At 35.7% G+C, this 22,769-nt stretch overlaps 1 pseudogene; it reads left to right on the top strand.

The window, feature by feature from the left end:
* The first annotated feature begins 7,668 nt into the window (after positions 1 to 7,668).
* LOC132267793 (small nucleolar RNA R71) lies at positions 7,669 to 7,767 on the top strand (annotated as a pseudogene).
* Positions 7,768 to 22,769: the final 15,002 nt, after the last annotated feature.

Raw genomic sequence — 22,769 nt, 5'->3', positions numbered from 1 at the left:
CTGCAGATCTTCACGATCAGGTCTCCTGAGACTCCACTTCCAGTTGTTCTATGCTTTCATTTCTTTTATTCTGGATCTGTACTATACTGTTACTGTTACTGTATTATACTTTGCAGCCGGTCTGTCGGCTTTATTATTTTATTGATGTACCTGCACTTTATATTCTCTATATATTACTTTTTGATTATGGATGTCTCTTAATATCTCATATTTGTATGTTTGACTCCATCAGGTACACCATAGTGACTTCAGTGAGAGAATGCTGCCCAATTTTTCAGGACCACTCTTACACCTCTCTCTCTATTCTCTATTTATCCCATTTTACACTTGCATGTCCACTGTGCACTGATTATCCTATCTTGTTATCTAATGAGTTTATCCGAGTGCAAACTTTTCAGGACCACAGTTTATCCCAAGTTTGGGGGGGCCATGCCACCCACTTTGGATACTTCTATCCCAATCATTCATGTCTAAAGCACTGGTATACTCTTTCCTTTGTTCTCTTCACACATTGAGGACAATGTGCAGTTTAAGTTTGGGGGTATTGGTGTATGTTTCAGTGTTACTTTTAAATTCAAAATTTGAGCATGTCTTGTGTATTTGAGGGATATTTCTATACTTGGTCCATTTCTAGCTATGATTTTGATCTTTTGAGGACTATATTGCTTAAAATTTAAAAATTGCTTGACTTGAGAGTCCAATACTCCTTGTATGCCTTGAGGATGCCATTTAGGAGTAAATTTTTCAAAAGATTGATATCTTGCTTGCATTTGTGGTCCACATCATCTTGAATTTGTGATTGTTTTGTGATTCATTCTAGGATTCTACATTAGCACCGGTGCACACTAGCATTCATTTGTGGGGTACATGTTTTGTTGATTATTGAATTGGTTATATCCCAATTGGGCTAGTAGTGCATTGAAAGCTTTCATTCTTGATAAAGGTGGATAACAACCCCTTTTCATTGAGTAGCCGGGATTCTTGCCTCATTAAGCAGTGAACTTCTCGCGCCAAAAGGTGGAGGGCCCAAACTCTAGGTTAATAATTGATTTCAAAAAAAAAAAAAAAAAAAGAAAAAAAAAAAAAAGAGAAAAAGTTGCAAAAGTAATAAAAGTGAGGACTTCTCCCAAAAGGCGAGAAGTGGGAAATGATTAGATGGTTGTTGTCTTGATTTGTAGCCTAGTTGATTTGAGTTTGTAAGTCCGTAGGGGTGTCTTAACGCCTAATGCCCTAAAGCCATCTGGTTTGGGAGTCATTGACCTAAAGCTCGCTACATGAATCTTCTAGAAAGCTTAAGAGATCAACACATTGCACAATATTTCCATCTTTGATCCTCAATATAAAAAAAAAAAAAAAAGAAGAAGAAAAAAAAAAAATAGAGTGAAAAGAATAAGCGCACCTAGAATAATAAAGCTTTAATAAAAGGTCCACTTTTTGTCTTGATGATTGGGACTAGATTTGTGTGCTAGTTTGAGGGTAAGGATGTGATTACTTCTCTAGTTGGCTAAGATAGCAACACACTTGATGCCGGACCTCTCACATGGATTCTAGACTTGTTTCGATTTTCATGATCATTTTCCTGATATGTGGAGGACCATACTTGCTTGCTTGATATTGAAATTTTGGGAGATTGCTTAGAAAAGGTTGAAAAATTACATACTTGAGGTAGTTTTCTCCCAATGCTTGTTTGCAATATTGGTGCCTCTTTTGAAAGAATGAGCTTAATGTTTGTGGGTACCATTTCTGGAAACCCTCACGAGACTTTACTCGTCCACTAGGGGTAACCTAGGGGTTTAAAAGGCTTGTTGCATATGCTAAATGCAATCATGTTCCCTACGAAAATGGTGTTATCATTTTACTTGCTTTCCAGTTTATACTTGTTTAGTTGTTCATTTCATTCCTTTACTTCTTAGTTCATTGCTAGGGACTAGCAATATTTAAGTTTGGGGGTGTGATGAGCACTGAAAAGTGCGCATTTAAACCCGTTAAGCTTAAGCATTCTAGTACCTTTATCTATCTTACTTTGCCGCTTTAGACTTATTACGTGTTATTTATATTTTCAGGCACTAATCCCAAAATTGAGCTAACTCAGCCAAATAAGAGCTTAATTGAAGCAATCCTGAGATAAACCAAAGGAGGGAGCAAAGTGGAGAAAGAAAGGAGCAAAAAGGAATCAAAGTTGTGCAGCTGAAAAGTTCGATCGATCCAACTTAGAGTTCGATCGATCGAACATCTATGATCGATCACAGTACTTCTCGATAGATCCAACCTTGGCCTTTGCTGAAATTCCAAGTTCGATGGATCCAACATCACCTTCGATCGATCGAACCCTATTTTGTCCTATTCAAATGATTGATCTTATTCACAGCTGTACGCCCACCAACCACTTTTGTCCTTTTCCCCATAAATATCTTCGAAATATCTCAGCCTTGTCCTTATCCGAAGGAGTCAGACCACTTCGATCGATCCAAGATGTAGTTCAATCGATCGAAACCATCTTCGATCGATCCAAGTTAAGGTTCGATCGATCGAACTTCCTCCAGCGAGAAAAGTTAAAGTCCAGCTCATTTATTCCGTCCTTCATCCAATCATTGGAGAATATGCCTTGCACGACCACAGCTCATCATAGGGTGTATTTGACCTACCTATATAAGGAATATGATACACTTTTTGGAAGAGCTCTCTAGAGTCTCTTGTCACACATTGAAAATAATCTTGGAGGCTATTCTTGGAGAGGAAGAAGGGAGGAAGCTAGAGCAACCATTGGAGGAGATCTTCATCAACAAGGAGCAGCCATGGAGTTAGCCCTTGAGGGTTAGATCATCACTACCATGAGTGGCTCGACATCTTCTTGGGGCTAGAGTTAGCCCCAAGCATGCTTTCTATACTCTAATCTTATGTATTATTGAGGGATTAGTGTTGTATGATACATCTTGATATTCATGTATATATAAATCTTGATTAGTTCATGGTTTGTATGGTTTAATGCTTCCAATTGACTATCCTATTCTATCCATATGTCTATGTATGCTAGAGTAGGATATTCATGTGCTTATCTCTAGATTTAGTGTTTTTGATGCATGTTTATGTGTATTGATGCTATAGATCTAGAGATTATCAAGATGATATGCTTAATGAATGCTATTTTGGTTCATTTGATGGTTTATGCCTATTCTTGATGGTTTGTGCCTCTCCCCTAGTCTAGATAGCTTTATTTTCATGCTAGTAGTGTAGATTTAGTGTAGTAGTAGTATAATGTTAGATGGGAGGACAATCTACTCTTGATGTTTGATGTTCCATGCTTGTGAGTCCAAATGGCATATTCCTTTAACCTTGTGTTGCATGTGGATTGTGAGCTTAATGAAGGATTAATGACTTGTTTTGATTTATTGTGCTATCCCCATGTTGTCTAGACAATATATGCTCTATTGTTTAGATATATTGTGCTCTTCACATGATGTTTAGACAATACTTGCTTGATTTGTCATCCTTGCCAATTGAATCAATCTAATGCACACACACCCTTATCATATTGCAACACATCCATTACCCTCAATTGATCACTTGTTAGTAGTATAGAAAAGTATTGCTTGGTGGTGATCTCTACACCCCAAGACCTCTCTCTCTCTTGTTTACCTCATATTATTTTATTTAGTTGAATTCAATTTAGCTTAATCAACCAACCAACCAATTGTGTGATCACTCGACCTACTAACCCTAATTATCATAGTTTCACAATTCGATACACCATCAAATCCCTTGGGACGATCCCTACTTATCCTATCTATATTTTATATAGAGAAAGGTAGTAGTGGCTTTTTATAAATGTAAAACTTGGCCACCTCCTAAATTCACACAACTCTTCAAGCTTGACTTAGTATCGCAACCCTTGTAAAAGAGGACCGGTCACACAAGAGATGGTTTGTGAAGTGTGTGATGCAAATCTGTGAAGTTCGATCGATCACAAAAATGTGAGATCGATATAAGTTTGATCAATCTTGAATAAGTGAGATCGATCTATTACAGATAGATCTGAGAAAAAGTTCGATCAATCGAACTGTGAGGTGAAATTCGAAAAGTCACAGATTTGTGACGTGGATGGCACGGGGGCCTCACAAGCAAGCTCGTGGGACCCACAACACAACAAATTAACAATTTTGGTCACTTGATTAGGCCCATGACCCCCAAAATCAAAAATCAAAATATAAAATATAAAATCGATATATATACATATATATACACATATATACAGTGGGTCAAAGCTTCAAAAATGGCAAGATTCATCATTATAACATCATAGATCTAACACGAAAACATGGATTCATCAACATGAAGCTTGAAATCAAAAGGGAAGAACTCGAATCTTACCCAAAACCGAGAGAGAAGTGGATCGAAGGAGAGAGAGATGAAATCTGAGATTCGAGATGAGGGACAGAGATTCGGGCACGATGAAATCGCTGGAAGATGGGAATAGTGGGGTTGCAGCGGCAAGGGGAAGCTAGGGTTTTTTGGAACGATCTGAAATAACCCTTGGCCTTTATTTTTAAAAACTTTCCCTCTTCAGTTTGATTGATCGAACTGAAATCTTAGATCGATTGAACTAGTATTGATCTCTCCTCACTAAAACACAAAATTGTTTTTGAAGCTTTTGAATTTTTGAAAATTAAAAATCAAAAATCAAAAATTAAAAATGAAAAATATTTTTTTGTTTTTTTTTTTTTGGATTTTTGAAAAATAAAACTAAATAAAATAAAAATAAACTAAGTAAAATAAAAGAAAACAAAAGAATTATTTTTTTTGGAATTTTTGAAATATAAAATAAAATAAAATATTTTTGGAATTTTTGAAAAATAATAGACAAAAATAAAAAAAATAAAAGATATAAAAGTATTTTTGAAAACTTTGAAAACCTTTTTTTTTTTTTTTTTTTTTTTTAAAAAAAAAAAATTCAGAATAAAATATTTTTGGAGTTTTTAAATTTAAAATTCAAAACAAAAGTCAAACTTAAAGTCAAAACAGTAAATCAAAGAACAGAGATCGATCTCAGAAAGAGTCTGATCGATCGAACATGCAAAAACCTGCAGACATGTTCGAACGATGGGACAGAGAGGCCTTTGGATGCAGGTTCAAAATTTTTCTAAGTGTTGAGACTGAAGATCGATTCAAGACGAATTTGGATCGATCGAAGAATTTACGATCGATCAGACAGAGAGCTGAAATATACAGGTTTTTTTGAACGATTGGACAGAAAGGTGATTGGATGCAGGTTGGATGCAGGTATGGAGTTCGATCGATCGAACAGGAACAAAATGTCTATTTTCAACATGAAAGTGCATGCAATCCTAATCACAGTTCCTAGCAATGTATATAAACCTAAAGCAAATATCTAGACTTCGCAAGAAATGAAATTTAAAATAGAAATGAGGGAGGAATAGGGTTGTGACACCCTACGAAATGTACTAGTCTTTAACGTCTCTAGCAAGACGTTGGGCTCTTTTAGCCCGAATCAAACATCTTGTAGTGCATCCCCTCCTTAATGGGGTGATAAGTACTTTGAACTCCACCCAACAAATGGTTCCCTAGAGAACTTGTTGGATTAGGATCAAAGGAACTTGTTGGTCCTTTTTCAATTTGATCTTTGGGCTTCCATGCCCTTTCAAAACAAGATTTTGAAACAACTTTTTTCGAATTCAGGGTTGAAGATAACCCTTTTGAAATTTTGGTTTCAAGTAAAGACTCTATTCCTTCAAATTTATTAGCATAACATTTCTCTATAACATTCACTTCTTCATGCTTGTCAAATGAATTCGGGGTTGGATTAAAGATATTCAACTTCACCTTCATGTGGCCAAATGAGATCTTCATTATCCCCGTCCTACAATTAATGTTGGCATTCACGGTTGCCAAGAAAGGACGTCTAAGGATAACGGGAATTTGGCTCTTAGGATTCGGGACCGGTTCCGTGTCAATGACAACGAAATCAATGGGGAAGAAAAATTTATCAATCTTAATCAATACGTCCTCAATGCTTTTTGATGGATCGGTTGGCAAGTTGTAAAACCACCGACGTCGGTTTCAAGTCTCCTAAGCCTAATTTGACATATATCGAGTATAGAAGAAGGTTAACACTTACTCCTAAGTCTAGAAGAGCCCGATTAATGACATGGTCACCAATGACACAAGAAGTGGTAGGTGAACCGGGGTCCTTAAACTTTAGAAGAGTGTTATATTACAAAATTGAGCTCACTTGCTCGGTCAATACCACTTTCCTAGGTGCTTGGCTTTTGTTCTTCCTCTTTTAGGTGCAAAGATCTTTTAAAAACTTGGCATAAGCCGGAATTTGCTTGATTGCATCCAAAAGCGGAAGATTAACCTTCACTTGCCTAAACATATCAATGATTTCATTTGTCTTTGTCTTTTGCTTGTCAAGATAAATGGATCATTTCAAGGCATCCGGAAATGGAGCTCTTGGCTCAATTTTTTTTTTCAAAATCCTTCTTTAAAACATCATCGACACAAGAATTTTTCAAATCATGCTTTGATTCATCTTTCAAATAATTTTTGAACTCACTTTTCAAATCACTTTTTGAGACTTTCTCATTTGAATGATCATGCATATGTAATAAAGGAGGAATATGATAAGAAACGGGACGGGTGTCAACTTTGGGTTACACCGGTTCACTCTCTTCATTGGACACACCTACTTGGTTGTAAATGATTCTCCAATTTCTCAAGGTTGTCACCGCATTGATATGTTCTATTATAGGACTTTCCGATGAGGAATGAGTCTCCACAACACATTGTTGCTTTGGTGGGGCATTCAAAGGCATTTTCCATTTCTCTCTAGCATTTAAAGTACTAGCTATTTACCTTACTTGGGTTTCTAGCTTAGCAATGGATTGAGAATGAGAATGAAGCAACTGAGTATTTGCCTTTAGAGTGCCTAGAGCGATCAAAACTTTCTCTTCAAAAGTGGGACTCCTAGAATTTCCTTGATAATATGATGGTTGATTAGGAAAATGAGAATTAGAAAATTGATTACCTTGTGGTTGATATGGTCTATATCCTTGTGATCCTTGGCTTTACATTGGAGGTGGAATGTACTTTCCTTGAAAACTACATTGGGAAGGGTTTGAGCCTTCCCCTTGGTTTCTCCAAGAGAAATTCGGGTGATTCCTCCAACTAGGATTATAATGATTGCCACAAGGATTGTTCCCTTGATTAACAAAAGCTGCATTGACTTATTCATGATGCTCACTTTTCACATGTCCATAAGGACAATTATAAGTAGAATGTAAAACACTTGAACAAGTCATACATGATTCATTGGATGCATGATGGGAATGTTTAGGGAAGGAAGATACTTGATTTGCCGAGTTTTGGTTGATCAAGAATTGATCAAACCTTTGAGATAAGGATTTCGTCTCGGCGGCTATATCATTGGAGTTGTCAACTTGATACAAGCTAACATTCTTCCTTCCACTTGAATTCCTACCATTCTTAGAAGATAAAGTTCGATGCAAAGAATTTTCACTCATGTTCTCATAAAGACGCCACACGTCATCCTCATGCCTATCAATGTAAAAGCCACCCATGGAAGCATCAACCATGCCCTTGTAATTATCGGATAAACTCTCAAAGAAATATTGAACTAATTGCCATTTGGGCATGTCATGATGTGGGCACTTCCTAAGCAATTCATTGAATCTTTCCCATGCCTCATGGAACGTTTCCCCATCCCCGTGTGAAAACTCTCGAATTGAGGTTCTCATGGCATTGGTCTTAGAAACCGGATAGTACTTCTTCAAGAACTCTTGTTGCATTTTTGCCCAAAAAGTTATTGAAAAAGGCCTAAGATTGTTAAACCAATATTTTTCCTTGTCTTTAAGGGTGAATGAAAAAGTTTAAGCCTTAAGACCTCTTCCGGCATGTCCGTGTATCTCACGGTGGAACATATTTCAAGAAACTCATCCAAATGCTTGTAAGGTTCTTCACTTAGAAGTCCATGATAGTTAGGAAACATTTAAATGGTTTGTGGTTTGATTTCATAGTGGTGTGCTCTAAATGGTGGCAATTGAATGCATGTGGGTGCATGATATTCATTAGGCACATAGTGATCTCTTAAAGTAAGGGGAGGGTTAATAATTGGAGGTGCAACATGGGCACCTTGATTGCCTTGAACTATGGGAGGTTATGGAGCAAACATTGGCCTAGGCATTCCCAATGGAACTTGGCCTTGTTGTTGTGGTGGGTGAATGAATGGCTTCGGCATGCCTAATGGTACTTGCATGTTATCATGATGCACATTGGGGTGGAGGATACCTTGTTGGTCTATGTGACCAAGGTCTTCCACATGGTTCTCATTATGTACTTCCATTGTAGAAGTAGAATGATTAAAATTGCCCCTTCCCCTAGGTGTACGAACAATGGATTCTAAATTCAAATTAAGAGGGACAAGAGTAGGATTTAATGGCCTTCGACCATGCATGAACAAGCAAAACACAAACAAGTAACAAACAATCAACAATCACTTCACCTTCGCAACAATTCAACAATCAACAAATTTCCTCTACATAGAATGATCCCATACTCCCATGCTATCAACAATATGTAAAGAACAATAAAATTGCCTCCACGTGGGCTTACGATTTATCTAAGAATTGAAATACAAGCCTCCATGCGGGCCGACGATTTAACTAGAGATTGAGTTAAGAAAGAGCTCACAAAGGGTCCTTTAGCACTCCAATTCAATTTTTAATTTTAGCCTTGCAAATTTTTTTAGATTTTAGCTTTTTGCTTACTTTTGCTTAGCTCCTTGCTTAAAATGCTTCTTTACTCACCTTCTAGCTCAATGCACCTAGTCAAATAAGAGCCAACACAATAAGTAACCAAAATAAAAATGAAAATAAAGTAAAGACACGATCAAAAGAGTATTAATTCCTAATTAATTCCACAAATATGATGTCGTCTTCAATCAATCCTCGGCAACGGCGCCAAAAACTTGGTGGTGCCTTGTCGCGATGCATCTAAAGCTTGCGAAGTGGACTAAGATAAGTGTGGCCAAATTTTACATTTATAATTTGCCACTACTACCTTTCACTAAAAATATAGTTAGGGCGAGTAGGGATCGTCCCAAGGGATTGGGGGGTCGTATTAGGTTGTGGAATCGAGATTAGGGTTAGTATGTCGAGTGATCAAAAGATTGGTTGGTGATTGAATTATACTAAGATGCAATTTAAATTAAAGTAAACAATTAAATGCAATAGAGAGAAAATAAGAGAGAGAGAGATCTTGGAGTTTAGAGATCACCACTAAGCATAACTTTTCTACATCCTTAATGAATGATTAATGAGGGAGAAAACATGTATTGCAACAATAGTGTGTGTATGTAGTTGTTTCAACAAGTATGGATGACTAATTAAGTATATATTGTCTAAGCAACATAGTGGATAGCATAATATATCAAACTAAGCCATTAATCATTTCTTTAAGCTCACAATCCAAACACATCACAAGGTTAGAGACATATGTTACTTGTTTTCATAAGTATGGAACATCAAACAACAAGCATGGATTGTCCTCCCATTTAACATCTAAACTACAACTACACTACAATTAAGTTAATGACATGAAATTAAACTAATTAAACTAAGGGAGAGGTATAATCCATCAAGAAAAGAGTATGAACCATCAAATAAATCACAAGAGCATTCTATTAAGCACTATGTCTTGACAATCTCTAGATCTATAGTATCAATACACATAGATATGAATCAATAACACACAAAATCTAGAGACAAACACATGAACATCTATTCTAGCATACATAGATATATGGATAAAATAAAATGATCAATTGGAAGCATTAAACTACATAAATCATTGAATAAACAAGATCTATGTATATAAAAATGTCAAAACATGTATTACAATACAAATCCCCTAAAAAATACATAAATCAAGATGTAGAAAACATGCTTAGGGCTAACTCTAGCCCCAAGAGGATGTCTAGCCACTCATGGATGGTGTCCTCCAACCCTCAAGGGATAACTCCATGGTAGAAATTACTCATCTTCTTGGTTGATGGAAGAACTCTAAGCTTGTGTCTCTAGCCTCCTCTCTTCTTTTTTTCCTCACTAAGAATATGATATGGAAATTGTGTCAAAAGTCTCTTTGTAAAAGTGGCTCATATTCTTTATATAGGTAGGTTAAATGTCACCCTCAATGACCTGGGCTCGTACACCAATATTCCTCCCAATGATTGGATATGAGACAACTTTTAATGAGCTGAAAATTGAATTTTCTCGCACTTGAGGAAGTTCGATCGATTGAATATTCTTTGAGATCGGTCGAACATGGCTGAGATCTATCAAACTTAAGCTGGATCGATCCTCTATGGCGGCGCCTTTTTGGATAAAGACAAATCTGAGATATTTTGGAGATATTTTTGGGAAAGAGACAAAAGTGGTAGGTGTGGTGGTACAACTGGATAAGATGGAATCTTTTTGATCGATCAGAAGAAAGTTGGATCGATCGAACTTTGTTGGATCTTTGGATAAGGACAAAATAGTTCAGATCCATCTTGAAGTGCTGAAATCGATCAAAGTTGAATCGATCGAACTTGCTGAATTTCCACCACTTGCTTCCTTTTGCTCCCACTTTGTTCATTTCTTTGATTTATCTCAAGATTGCTTCAATTATGCTCTTATTTAGCTGAGTTAGCTTATTTTGGGGATAAACACCTAAAAAGGGAAATAACACGAAATTAGTCTAAAACGGAAAAGTAAGATAGATAAAGATCCTAGAATACCTAAGCTTAAGGGGTTTAAATGCGCACTTTTTAGCGCTCATCAATTGCATAGTAATTCATCAATTCCAGTACCCATTTTAAGCTTTCAGGGCTATTTCGGTCGACCGATGGCCTATTTCGGTTGACCGATGGTTCAATTCGGTCTACCGAACCAAAGACTCCTAAAAATCATGATTTCAGAAAAGTTTCTGTCCAGTTTGGTCGACTGAAACTCTATTTCGGTTGACCGAAATAGCCGGTTTGCATGCAGCTTCTCTGTTGTGTTTCAACACTGAAGTTCCAACTTCAAAAGGTCATAACTCCTTCATTTCTAATCCAAATGGGGTGATTCTTGAGCCTAAATTCATGTATTTTGAGTCAAACTTCCAATGGTACCAATGCCATTCTTAGATTCCAAACATAGTGGGAGTTATTCATATTTTAGTGAGGTAGTGTCAGTTTTCGCTTAAACTAGGAAAATGGCATTTTATGGGATTCTTGTCCAAAGTTCTTAGAACCTCTTGGAATGCTGTGAAATGATTAGATTAGGTTGTATCCACCTTATTTGACTTGTTTAGAGTCAATTTTCTTTTCTCATTTGTGAATTAACCATTTTATCTTTCATTGACGGATTTAGCCCGTTTTGACTCGCTTTTGCTCATTCGCTTTTCTTTAACTTTCGTGACCTCATGGAATGTCACATTTGTATCATAGAGATGATTTATATCTCAAAGGACTATGGTTTCATCTTTTGCTTCCGCATTTCGGATCCGTTACCGGGTTAACTTTTAGGTCATCACCAACGCACCAGATTGAAAAACTTGGGCCGTCATGAAATCAGATCTCTCTATCTCTTCCAAAGTATTAATTTCATTGTGGATGGAGTACGTGAGATTGATGCCGATGAGAAACAAGGACTGATTGGTGATAATCATCGAAGAGGTCAGGTGTGGTTGCCGGTGTGTAAATTAGATATCTCTATCTCGTCCAAAGTACTAATTTTGTTGTGGTTAGAGTACATGAGGTCGATGCCGACGAGAAGCAAGGACTGATTGGTAGTAATCATTGAAGAGGTCAAGTGTTGTTGCTGGTGTGTAAATCAGAGTTCTCTATCTCTTCCAAAGTATTAATTTTGTTGTGGCTGGAGCACGTGAGGTCGATGCTTAGGAGAAGTAATGAATGATTGGCGGTAATCATTAAAATTTCAGATTGTTATCGCTGTTCGTCGTTGCGTCGCCGGTGGCTGTTGGGAGTTGTGTTGTCACTGTAAGAAACTGAAGGCCAGTTTGGTTTGTAACTATGGAAACAGTTTTTTGAGAATTGAAAACAATTGTTGGGTTCTTAGATTTCAAGGAGGCTCTCCTAATGTTTCCAAACCCTGTGCTAGCGAGGAGTCATAATGGGCTTTGGGGCCTTCGCGGTGGTGGTGTAAGTGGGGGTAGGAACACTTGTGCTAGAATGGACGCTGGGGTGCACGTTGGTGTGCATGTTGGTTGTACCTCGGGGTTGGGACACCTTCGAGGTGATGGTGCAAATGAGGCATTTGATTACCTTAAGAGAGTCATAGTTACTCCCGCCGTTTACTCGCGCTTGGTTGAATTTCTTCACTTTGACATTCAGAGCACTGGGCAAAAATCACACTGCGTGAACATCTAAAGGGACCATCGCACCCCGCTACTGGGGGAAGCACTCCGGCCCTTTCACGGGGGATACGGTCGTTTCCCCCCAAAAATAACGAACCTTGGTGCGAACTGCACCCAGGAACATGAACGAAAGAGCGAGGGTGGCGGTTGGGAGTTGTGTTGGGAATTGAGTGAGCGGTTGGGAGTTGTGTTGTCACTGTAAAAAACTAAGGGCTTGCTTGGTTTGTAACTATTGAAACAATTTTCTAAGAACTGAAAACAGAAAATAGTACAAAAAACTCAGTTATAAAATTAACAATTTTGAGAGAACTATAAAAGATTGTTCTCTGAGAACAGTTTTATATTTTCTGAATTCTTGGAATTGTTTTAAGAGTTACAAACCAAGTAGACCGTGATTTTGCAGTCGTTGTTTGCATATGTCAAGCTTCATATATCGGTTTTTCGTCTTTTGGCCGGAAGTTGCAGATGGTTGCTGTGATTGTTTGTTCGCCGTAATTGTTTGTTTTTTGACCGGAAGTTGTAGATGCGCTTTGTTGTTACCATTTGAACCCCAACTGTTGTTAAAATCAAGTCGTTCCTCGCCATCATTCTCGGCTATCCTCTTCGTCATCGGAAACTTGTTAATGTCTAGGCCTCCTCTAGAAATTTTTCCTCCGAACAAGAGAACACAAAATCAAATACATTTGTTGAATGATGGAGAACACTGAATTCACTTTCACCTTTTCATTGATAACTAGCCACGGATATGAAATTTTAAGTTCTTGTGCATCTACATAATTCTGGGAGGAAAAAGAAAAGAAAATTATAATCAATAAATAAAATAGAATTTAAAGATCTCAATTTCACACGTGTCAAAAAGAAAGAAATTTATACAGAAATTATTCATGGAAAACTGCAACAATGAAAGATGGAACTTCCCTATTCTCGACTCCAAGCAATCCTTCATTGTGGAAGGTTGCCGAGAGCTTCACCGTACGCCACATGGATTCTGCCTAGTTAATCGGTCAGATGTTTATGCATGAGTATCAACCTATAAAAAATTAGTGATTAATTTAAACCTTTTTCCCAAGTTTATCCTAATTTGATAAAATCAGAAATTTAAATCCTTTCAATTCCTAACCTTCCTAAAGTTTAATTCCCAAAATAAATTTAATTTCCAAAAATAAAAAATTAGAGATTAATTTAAACCATTCCTTAGTTGATCCTAATGTGATAAAATCAGAAATTTAAATCATTTTAATTCCTAGCCTTTGTAAATTTTAATTCCCAAAATAAATTTAATTTCTAAAAATAAAAAATTAGTGACTAATTTAAACCTTTCCCTAGTGGATCCTAATTTGAAACAATCAGAAATTTAAATCCTTTCAATTCTCAATCTTTGTAAAATTTAATTTCCAAAACAAATTTACTTTTCAAAAATAAAAAATTTGGTGACTAATTTAATTTCCAAACCTTTTTCTGGTGATCAACCTTAGACGCGGGAGTGTTTACCCTTGAGTAAAATAACAATGAGGATAAAGTGGTCATTTTGTTCTCACAATTGACATGATCAACCGACAAAATTTGATAAAAGACTCCCCAGAAGATTCTGGTTTTTTCAAGGTGTTCTTCTTTTTCATCAATTTCACTTCAGCACATTCATGTCAAATTTTAGTTATTTTATTTTATTTTAATTATGAAGGTTGAAAATGTGAGGCCCACAAATTAATTAGCGATTTTATCATAAATTAGAGGGAGTTATTTATTTTATTTTTAATTTTTATGAAGTTTTAAAAATGTGAGGCCCACATGAAGTGCCTTCACAACAAATTAATTCGCCATATCATTATAAATGAGAGTTAAATGAGTTAATGCATCTTATATTCTCACGGTTCTATATTAATAGTCCAAATCAATCAAAACAAATATTATCTTTATATCGTTATTCTTTAAATTTTTTATTTTTTATTTTTAATTTGTTCGCCATATTATCATAAATGAGAGTTAAATGAGTTAATGCATCTTATATTCCCACGGTTCTATATTAATAGTCCATATTAAGCAAAATAAACATTATCTTTATATCATTATTCTTTAAATTTTTTAAATTTTTTTAAATTTGTTTATATATATTTTAAACTAAAAAAAAAAAAGTTAATTTATTCCGTTAATAGTAAAGGTGTAACAAGGGTCATTTGTCCCACATCGGAATCGGATGGGAAAGTGATTGGGTATAAATGGGTGGGTATGCAGCACTAGTCAATAGTTCGAGCTTTTGGGTAAATGGGCAAGCGCCCACCCGTTACAGTTGGTATCAGAGCCAGACCGAGTCCTTAATCAGGTGCCACGCCAAGCGCCCGGCCCGAAAGGCGTCCGGGTGTGCCACCCCGGGTAGGTAGGGTGGCTCCCACATCGGAATCGGATGGGAAAGTGATTGGGTATAAATGGGTGGGTATGCAGTACTACTCAATAGTTCGAACTTTTGGGTAAATGGGCAAGCGCCCACCCATTACAAAATGCCACTTCATAAAGTCGGTATTTTTTTACTCTCTTCGGATAAGATTAAAATATCCTAAAGGACAATATATAATTTTATATAATTTAGGAATCTATCAACTTTGTAACTGTTTTACTATATTACAATAATAGAATTAAAATAAACTTACGAAAAAAAAATGAATTAAAATAAAAGAATAATGGTATTTATTGATTTTTATTAAATATTTGATTTTGGTAAAAGTGACAAAAAAAAGTGATTTGAGGTACGAGTAATAGTAATTTTTGAATGAACTGCTCGTGTTGGTGGTGGTGTTATTGAAATTAATTCTTATTTTTTGATTAATATCAGTGACACCATTGAAATTTAGACAAATATCATTCTAACATATCAAAATAAGTATCGTTCAGACTTCAAAATACTTTTGCGAACCTTTAAAATATGTAAAATGTCAATTTTATCCTCAATTATTAAATTTACTTCAACATAAAAGGCCAAAAATACCCTCATTTATTAGTCAAAATGAATGCCAGAATCCACTAATATCCGAACCACAATCTGCTTCACGTCATCGATCTTCAATGGCTTCAACACCTGAACCGACCACTCATCTCCGTCGCTACCGCCGCCGATCAACGCTGTGAGCTTCCCCTTCAACGTTGAGTTCCAGTAATTCTTTATCCACACGTCCGTTGTTGAGGAGTATTGCAATCGTCGCCCGCTTGTTCCCCGAACCTCGTCTTCGCAGGCCCGGTACTCCACCTCCGGCGAGAGTTAATTACACCACTGGAGACGGCACGAGTTGCCGAACCTACCCGGAATTGATCTGGAAATCAACGTCCAATTCCAGCCTCCGTCCACCAATGATGACTCCATTGCTGATTCGTTGTTCCTCTATGCACCATCGTTATTCCTATGTACACCGTCGACTCCATTGTCGATTTGCTGGAAATCAAGAACAGAGGCTTTGTTGTTCCTCGGTACACCATTGAAGAGGGTGTCAAACACTCTATGCGATCACATGTGACAATTGTGGATGCGCTAGCGAGACCCAAATTCGATTCCCACCCACTATTTCTTTTGAATTCGCAATCTAGACGGTTAAAGTTTTGACTTGCGAATTCCAATTTTGGAGTATATGATTTTATTATTATTATTATTATTATTTTTTTTGGGGGGGAATTAATCAATTCTAGTGAGACTGAATTTCAATAACCATTAACCGTTTCTTTTAATTTATCATTTTGAGTATTTAAAGATTTGATTTGGGAAATCTAATTTTGGAGTTTATGGTTTATTGGGTATTAAATTTGGTGGTCACCTCCGACGAATTCCGCAAGGCATCAAACGTTCTCGAGTCCGCCATCGCCGACCTCAATTGGGTCCACTCTATCTTCAATTCTGAAGAAGTTGGAACAGACTTCTCTTTCCCCTCCAATCTCCCATAATAACCCCATTCTCTTTTAGGTTTGATCCAACATCGTTTCACTCCAAATGAATCTTCTCCGAAATCGCATCGAACTTCCTGGGGGTGTTTATGGTATTTAAGTCATTTTCTCTGACATCATTTGCAGCAAATGATTGAAATATAAGTAAAAAACAAAACAAACATTAAAAAAAGGCATTCGCACCGAATACCCGGGCCCTAAACTCAAGCCATGGTAATGTACTACACTTAAAAATATAAAATTTTAAAGGTAAAACTATTCTTACATAATCCTAATTAATAAAAAATTTTAATTACGAATAATATCTCTTCGTCCATTTCTATCCCATATCAAATTATTCTTTATTTTCTTTTTGCACTCTTTTTTTCATTACCATTATTGATACTCGATCAGGATACACAAATATATACTTTATAGTACTCCGTAAATAGACACAATTTTTTTCTCTCTCTCTATATATATATAAAGGAGAGGAAATGTGTTTTGATAAAATTTTAAAAATAAAAATATAGGGATCGAATTGCAATATGCTTAAGAATCTATATATATATATATATACACATTCTAATGATTTCTTTTTATAAATTTATATATTATTATACATCTATCAAGAGATATAGTGTTTTGATAAAATTTATAAAAGGAATTTAAGGAATTTTTAATTATACTTGTTTTTGAAATGATGATCTCAATTAAGTGACCCTAAAAATGGAGAATGAATACAAGGTAATATAAGGATAATTTTGTCTTTAAAAATTCATATTGTTTTAATGGACATGTTAGTGAGATCATTTGTTTATCATATTAATTTATCCTTTTGTGCCACGTGTATTCTGCCTAACCAATTGATCTAACCTTTGTGCCTGAATATCATGACTCTTTTCAAAAAGTATTTTGATGTAATATTTTGTTAAACCTAAAGAGTGTCAGTGAAATTATCCTATTTTTTTTTTTTTTTTTCTTTATCCAAAGTTGAAAATGTGAGGCCCACATGAAGTGCCTTCACAACAAATTAATTAGCAACATTATAATAAATGAGAGTTAAATGAGTTACAGTACACATATAAAGAATCAATAATGGTAATGGAAAAAGGAGTGCCAAAAGAAAATAAAGACATCTCAAGTATATAAATAATGGTAATCGTAGACTCGTAGTATCTCATATTCCCAGTGTCTTATATTAATAGTCGATTTTTCCTTTTTAAGACATCTCAAATTAATTGTTCCATCTGCTAAATCAAGCAAAAGAAATATTATCATTATATCATTAATTGTTCTTTGTTCCATCTGCAAAGTCATGCGGAATATATATATATATATATAAAATAAATAAAAAATATTTCAACTTGTTTATATTCATTTTTAAACTTAAAAGAACAAATTAATAATTTTAAAAGGAAACGATTTATTAATTGCACATCTCCTTAATAGTAAGGGCCACTTCATAAGATTTATATATATATATTTTTACTCTCTTCTGATATGATTAAAGTATCGTAAAGGATGATATATAATTTTATACAATTTCATTTAAGTATAAAATTAAAATAAAACAATAATGGTATTTAATAATAAAAAAATTATTATTTAATGATATTTATTGATTTTGGAAATTAATGTTTGATTTTGGAAATTAAATTAGGCCACATACATATCTTTCTATATTAGAGGAGGTTGAATCCTTATAAAATCCAGACAATCCTTGCTTGCCATATAACCCTTGCTCTCTATCTCTTCTTCTTCTTTTACACACATACGCATGGCTATTACAACTAAATCATTGGCTCTCTTTTGCCTTGTGTTTGTCACTCTCTTGTCTCTTCATCAATGTAAGTATATATATATATGCTCAATGTATTTTTTTTGTTACCTTTCTTTTATTTCCAGGATTTGACTGTGAATATGATTCTGATTCTTTCTTACATTGATTTTACTTCTCTTTCACACGATCAGGCCGTGAAGCCAAAGATCTTGATGTGGTTATTTCCGAGGTCAAAAATCATACGGCCGGAGAAAAGATTATCCATGTATGCCGGGGGTTTGCAAATTGTCCGCCGTATGGAATAAAAAGTTGTTGGTGTTGTTTTGCCAATCAATGCTATGACACCAAAGAGGTTTGTCTTCTCCATTGCCAATAGCTAGCCCTCGCCATCGAAACCTCGTGCTTGTGGCCGCGTTCATGTTCTCAAACGTCATAAAACGTTTGATTTGCTTCCTTCCTTCTTTTGGGATGTGATACAAATCATGTGAAGAACTGGAATTATTTATATTAGTCCCGAATAAAGAATAAAATCAATCTTTTTTTACATCTCTACATTGTATGTCTGTGCATGAGTTTATGGGCGTGTCATACGCTTGTATGTTTGTATTTAGCCTTTTTATGGTCGTGTATAGGAGATAGTTACTGAACTGATTGACTTGTTGTAGACAATGAAATTTTATGTACTTTTGTTTTGACAAATTGACCAATCAAATATGCATGTTATGTTCAATTAAATTTTGTCAACTTCAATAAGGTGATTAAATAAAAAGTCTTAATAAAATATATTTAGAATAATTATTTTTATGCATAATTATTCTAAATATAATCGGCCCGCTTCAATTATAATTATTTCCTTATCAAGAAAGGATACATGTTATCATCTTATTAATTCAAGAAACTTATAAATAGAGGCATGGACGAGGAGGAAGGGGTACAGAAATTGCGAATTTTAGAAATCCATAATTTCAGAGAGAAATTCAGAGGGGCAGAAGTCCAGAATTCAAGAGTAAAATACAGAAGTTCCTTGAAGAAGAAGAGCAACAAGCACATCCAATCCAAAGTCATGTCGTTCTTCAACAAATTTAACAAATTCTCTGAAGACGAAGAACAACATGCACATCCAATCCAAAGTCGTGCCGTTCTTCCTCAAATTCAATAAAGAACAAGAATTACATCGAAATCGCGTCGTTCTTTCCTTGTGATTCAACAAGTTAATTTGAAGAATCACCAAACAACACTGTTCGAGATCAAACTTCTTTAGCCCTCGATCAGAAATCATCGGCTGTCTTCCTCAACTACAAAAGCTTGAAGAACATTGTAAACAACCCAATTCAAGATCAAGCTCTAACAACCCTTGGATCTAACCAACAAAGGAGATCGAATCAGAGGATATTTTCTTTCTTTTGTAACGAACACCTCAGATGATTGTACTCGAATTATCATAAATTAATAAATTATTATTGCTCCCATATTTTGTTTTTTTAATTTGCAGATACGAAATTTATGTGTACAAATTTCTAGCACGCCCGGTGGGATATCCTCTGCCTCTCATCTCTTTCTCGTACATTAAATTCTCAACAAACTCACCATCAGATTCTATAACTTCCAACAAGATTCAAACGAAGAGCAAGAATACCACCAAGGACATTGTAGTCGTGATGGACAACAACAATACTACCACAAAAGGTGGTAAGAAGGTTGCAACTTCGTCAAGTGGTATCAACATCTCTACAAGTCCAATGATGCGGAGCATAACCAAAACATCTGTTTCAGTCAAAAGGCAACACGATGTGGTGAGGGTCAACTCCATCAGATTCATCAAAGCAACAAATCAAACTCATACCACTTTTGCCTCTCTTGGGGGCAAGGGAAATGGTTTATGTAAACTCAAAGATTCAACTTATCTCAGAGAAATTGTTATCAAATTCAAGTTCAGGGCTAGTCCACCCAAGGCCAAAGATTTTTTCTAACTCCATCACTGTGCTGGTCATGATGACGAGTATTACATCGTACGAAGAACAATTGACGAGTATGGCCGTGCAATTGAAAGATTACAACAAACTCTTAAGGAGTAAGATATGAAAATAGCCTCGCTGACAGAAAAGTTAAAATCGCGTGACGACAGTGCCGAGTCAAGTAAAGGCCAAATTCCTCCTTCTGATTCCATACCAGAGATCACTCCAATTGACGATCAGAATATTATGTCCGCCAACCAAGCAATTGAAGTTACCTCTGTCACCTCATTTTACGTCCAACAACTTCAAGACATGATAGTGAATTGCATAAGAGAATAATATAGTGGCATCCCTCAAAGTGCTCGCATGTACTCAAAGCCTTACACAGAAATAATTGAGAGCTTAAAAATGCCAGTTGGGTATCAATCTCCAAAGCTTCAACAGTTTGACGAAAAAGGCAATCCCAAGCAACATGTCGCACACTTTGTAGAAACTTGCGGCAATGCTAGTACAAACGAAGATCTCATTGTCAAGCAATTCGTTCGTTCCCGTAAAGGGAATGCATTTGATTGGCACACAGACCTCAAAGCTGGGAGTATTAATAGTTGGAAGCAGATAGAACAAGAATTCCTCAACCACTTCTACAGTACTCGTAGAATAATGTGCATTTTAGAGCTTACTAACACCAAACAAATGAAGAACGAGCTTGTGGTATACTATATAAACCGTTGGCGAGCTCTAAGTTATGATTTCAAAGATCATTTGTCTAAAATTTCCTCAGTTGAAGCATGTATGCAAGGTATACGCTCGGAGCTTCTTTACATCCTACAAGGGATTTAGCCTCACACATTTGAACTCGATCCCACAACATGGAGCTTAGCATGAAAAATCATGGTGCTAGGGAAGATGTTTATGATATATTGGATAACCTTCAAGAAGACAAGGGAAGTGAGTCCGAAGAGGAAGACAAAATACTTCTTAACTCGGATAATGAAATAGCTATATCTTTCATTACAAGCATCATCTCCAGAGACTTGCATTAAGAAACGCACCATACTATAACAATGACTTCAACCGAAAATGCTAAATCATAGGGGGCATTGAGTCAAAAAACCCTTGGTAGAAAAGTGAACTCGCCAATAACATCAACTCCAAGCACAACTTGAACAATGAAGGGTTTGCCGAGCTAGTCTATGCCCTCTAGTATAAGCTTGGATTGTTGTCTGATTTTTGCAAAGTTGAAAAATAATTAAAAAATCAAATACTTTCTGATACGAGTATAAACTGTCTGCCTGAAATAAAAAAAAAATCCTTTGATATTAGTATAAACTCTCTGAAAAAAAAAAGAAAAAGAATTATGAACTACGTAATGACTTGATCTCGATTCAGGGTACGTAGGCATCTTGGAAGTCTGTTCCAAGTTGTCAACTCAACAAAATAAAATGGCAAAGTGTACTTATCGCATGATATCAAAAGTAATTCACCGATTGTCACACTCAATCAAATTAGTTCGCTGTCGAGGTGTTATTGAAAGAACTTTTTTTAGCTTGCCATTGAATTGTAGCTTTGCCAAAAAAAAAAAAAAAAAAAAAAACATTGGCTCGCTGTTGAGGTAGTGTTGAAAGGAATTTTCGACTTATTGCTAAAAGGAAAAAAAAAATTATGCTCACCACCGAGGGGTTGCTGAAAAGAAATTTTGGTCGCCGCCAAGGTGTTCCTGAAAGAGAAATTTAGATTTCCGTCGAGGTATTATTGAAAGAAAAGAAATTTTGCTCACCGCCGGGCTCATAGTCAAGGTGTTGCTGAAAGATAAATTAGCTTTCCATTAAGGTATTGCGTTAGGGAAAATTCATGGCGACGCCAATGGTATTGCTGAAGTAAAAAAAAAAAAAAAAAAAAAGCCACACGGAGGGATAGGCATGCAAGATTCGTCTGTCACAATTTACAGTGTTTGCAACAACTTCTCGTGGTGCTTGTAGCCCAACTGTCATGGATCGGTCCTCCCGCTCAATTTGGTCACCATGTGCATTCTTTTGATAGTTGTGTTTACAAATTATGGTTTCTTGGCCTCTTCAATTACCTTCTCTCTTTGAGATAGTCCATGTTGTCTAGGAGGAGGGCTCAAATTTTTGCTTAGGTTGACAAAATTTTCAGCCAGTTCTTAAAAAAATAAAAAATAAAAAAAATAAAAAAGTTAAGGCGTCACATGAATAGCAAACAGAAGTCAGTTTGTTACTATTGTTCTACGTGCTTTTGTTACTATTGTTTTATATGCTTGCAATCATAAAAATATATCAGTTAAAAAAAAATGGTTAATTATAATAACACCCCCTGAGGTTTGTTATAATGACCATCATATATAAATTGGATTTTTTTTGAACAATGATACCCCTGTCAGATTTTTTTGATCCAACCATGCCTTTAAATGCTTGAAAAAGATGAAATTACCCATCAAAATTATAATGATAAAATATCATAATTTTAAAAATACACTTTTGCCCTTCTCCACCTAACCTATTCATTCCCTAAACCAGTGTCGTGTTTGTTCATTCCCCCTCTCTTCAGGTCGACTGAATTGGATTGAAATTATATGTGTGTATATGTATGTATCTGCATATAATATATGTGTGTGTGCGTGTATATATATATATATATAAGAGATTGAAGAGAGGAAATAAGAGGCGGTGGGGGCTGCT

The sequence above is a fragment of the Cornus florida genome, unplaced genomic scaffold (genome assembly GCF_030987335.1).
Source record: "Cornus florida cultivar Cherokee Brave unplaced genomic scaffold, ASM3098733v1 CherokeeBrave_3.0.0_Hap2_Chr07, whole genome shotgun sequence".
Taxonomy (NCBI): domain Eukaryota; kingdom Viridiplantae; phylum Streptophyta; class Magnoliopsida; order Cornales; family Cornaceae; genus Cornus; species Cornus florida.
This window is presented reverse-complemented; position numbering and strand designations above follow the sequence as displayed.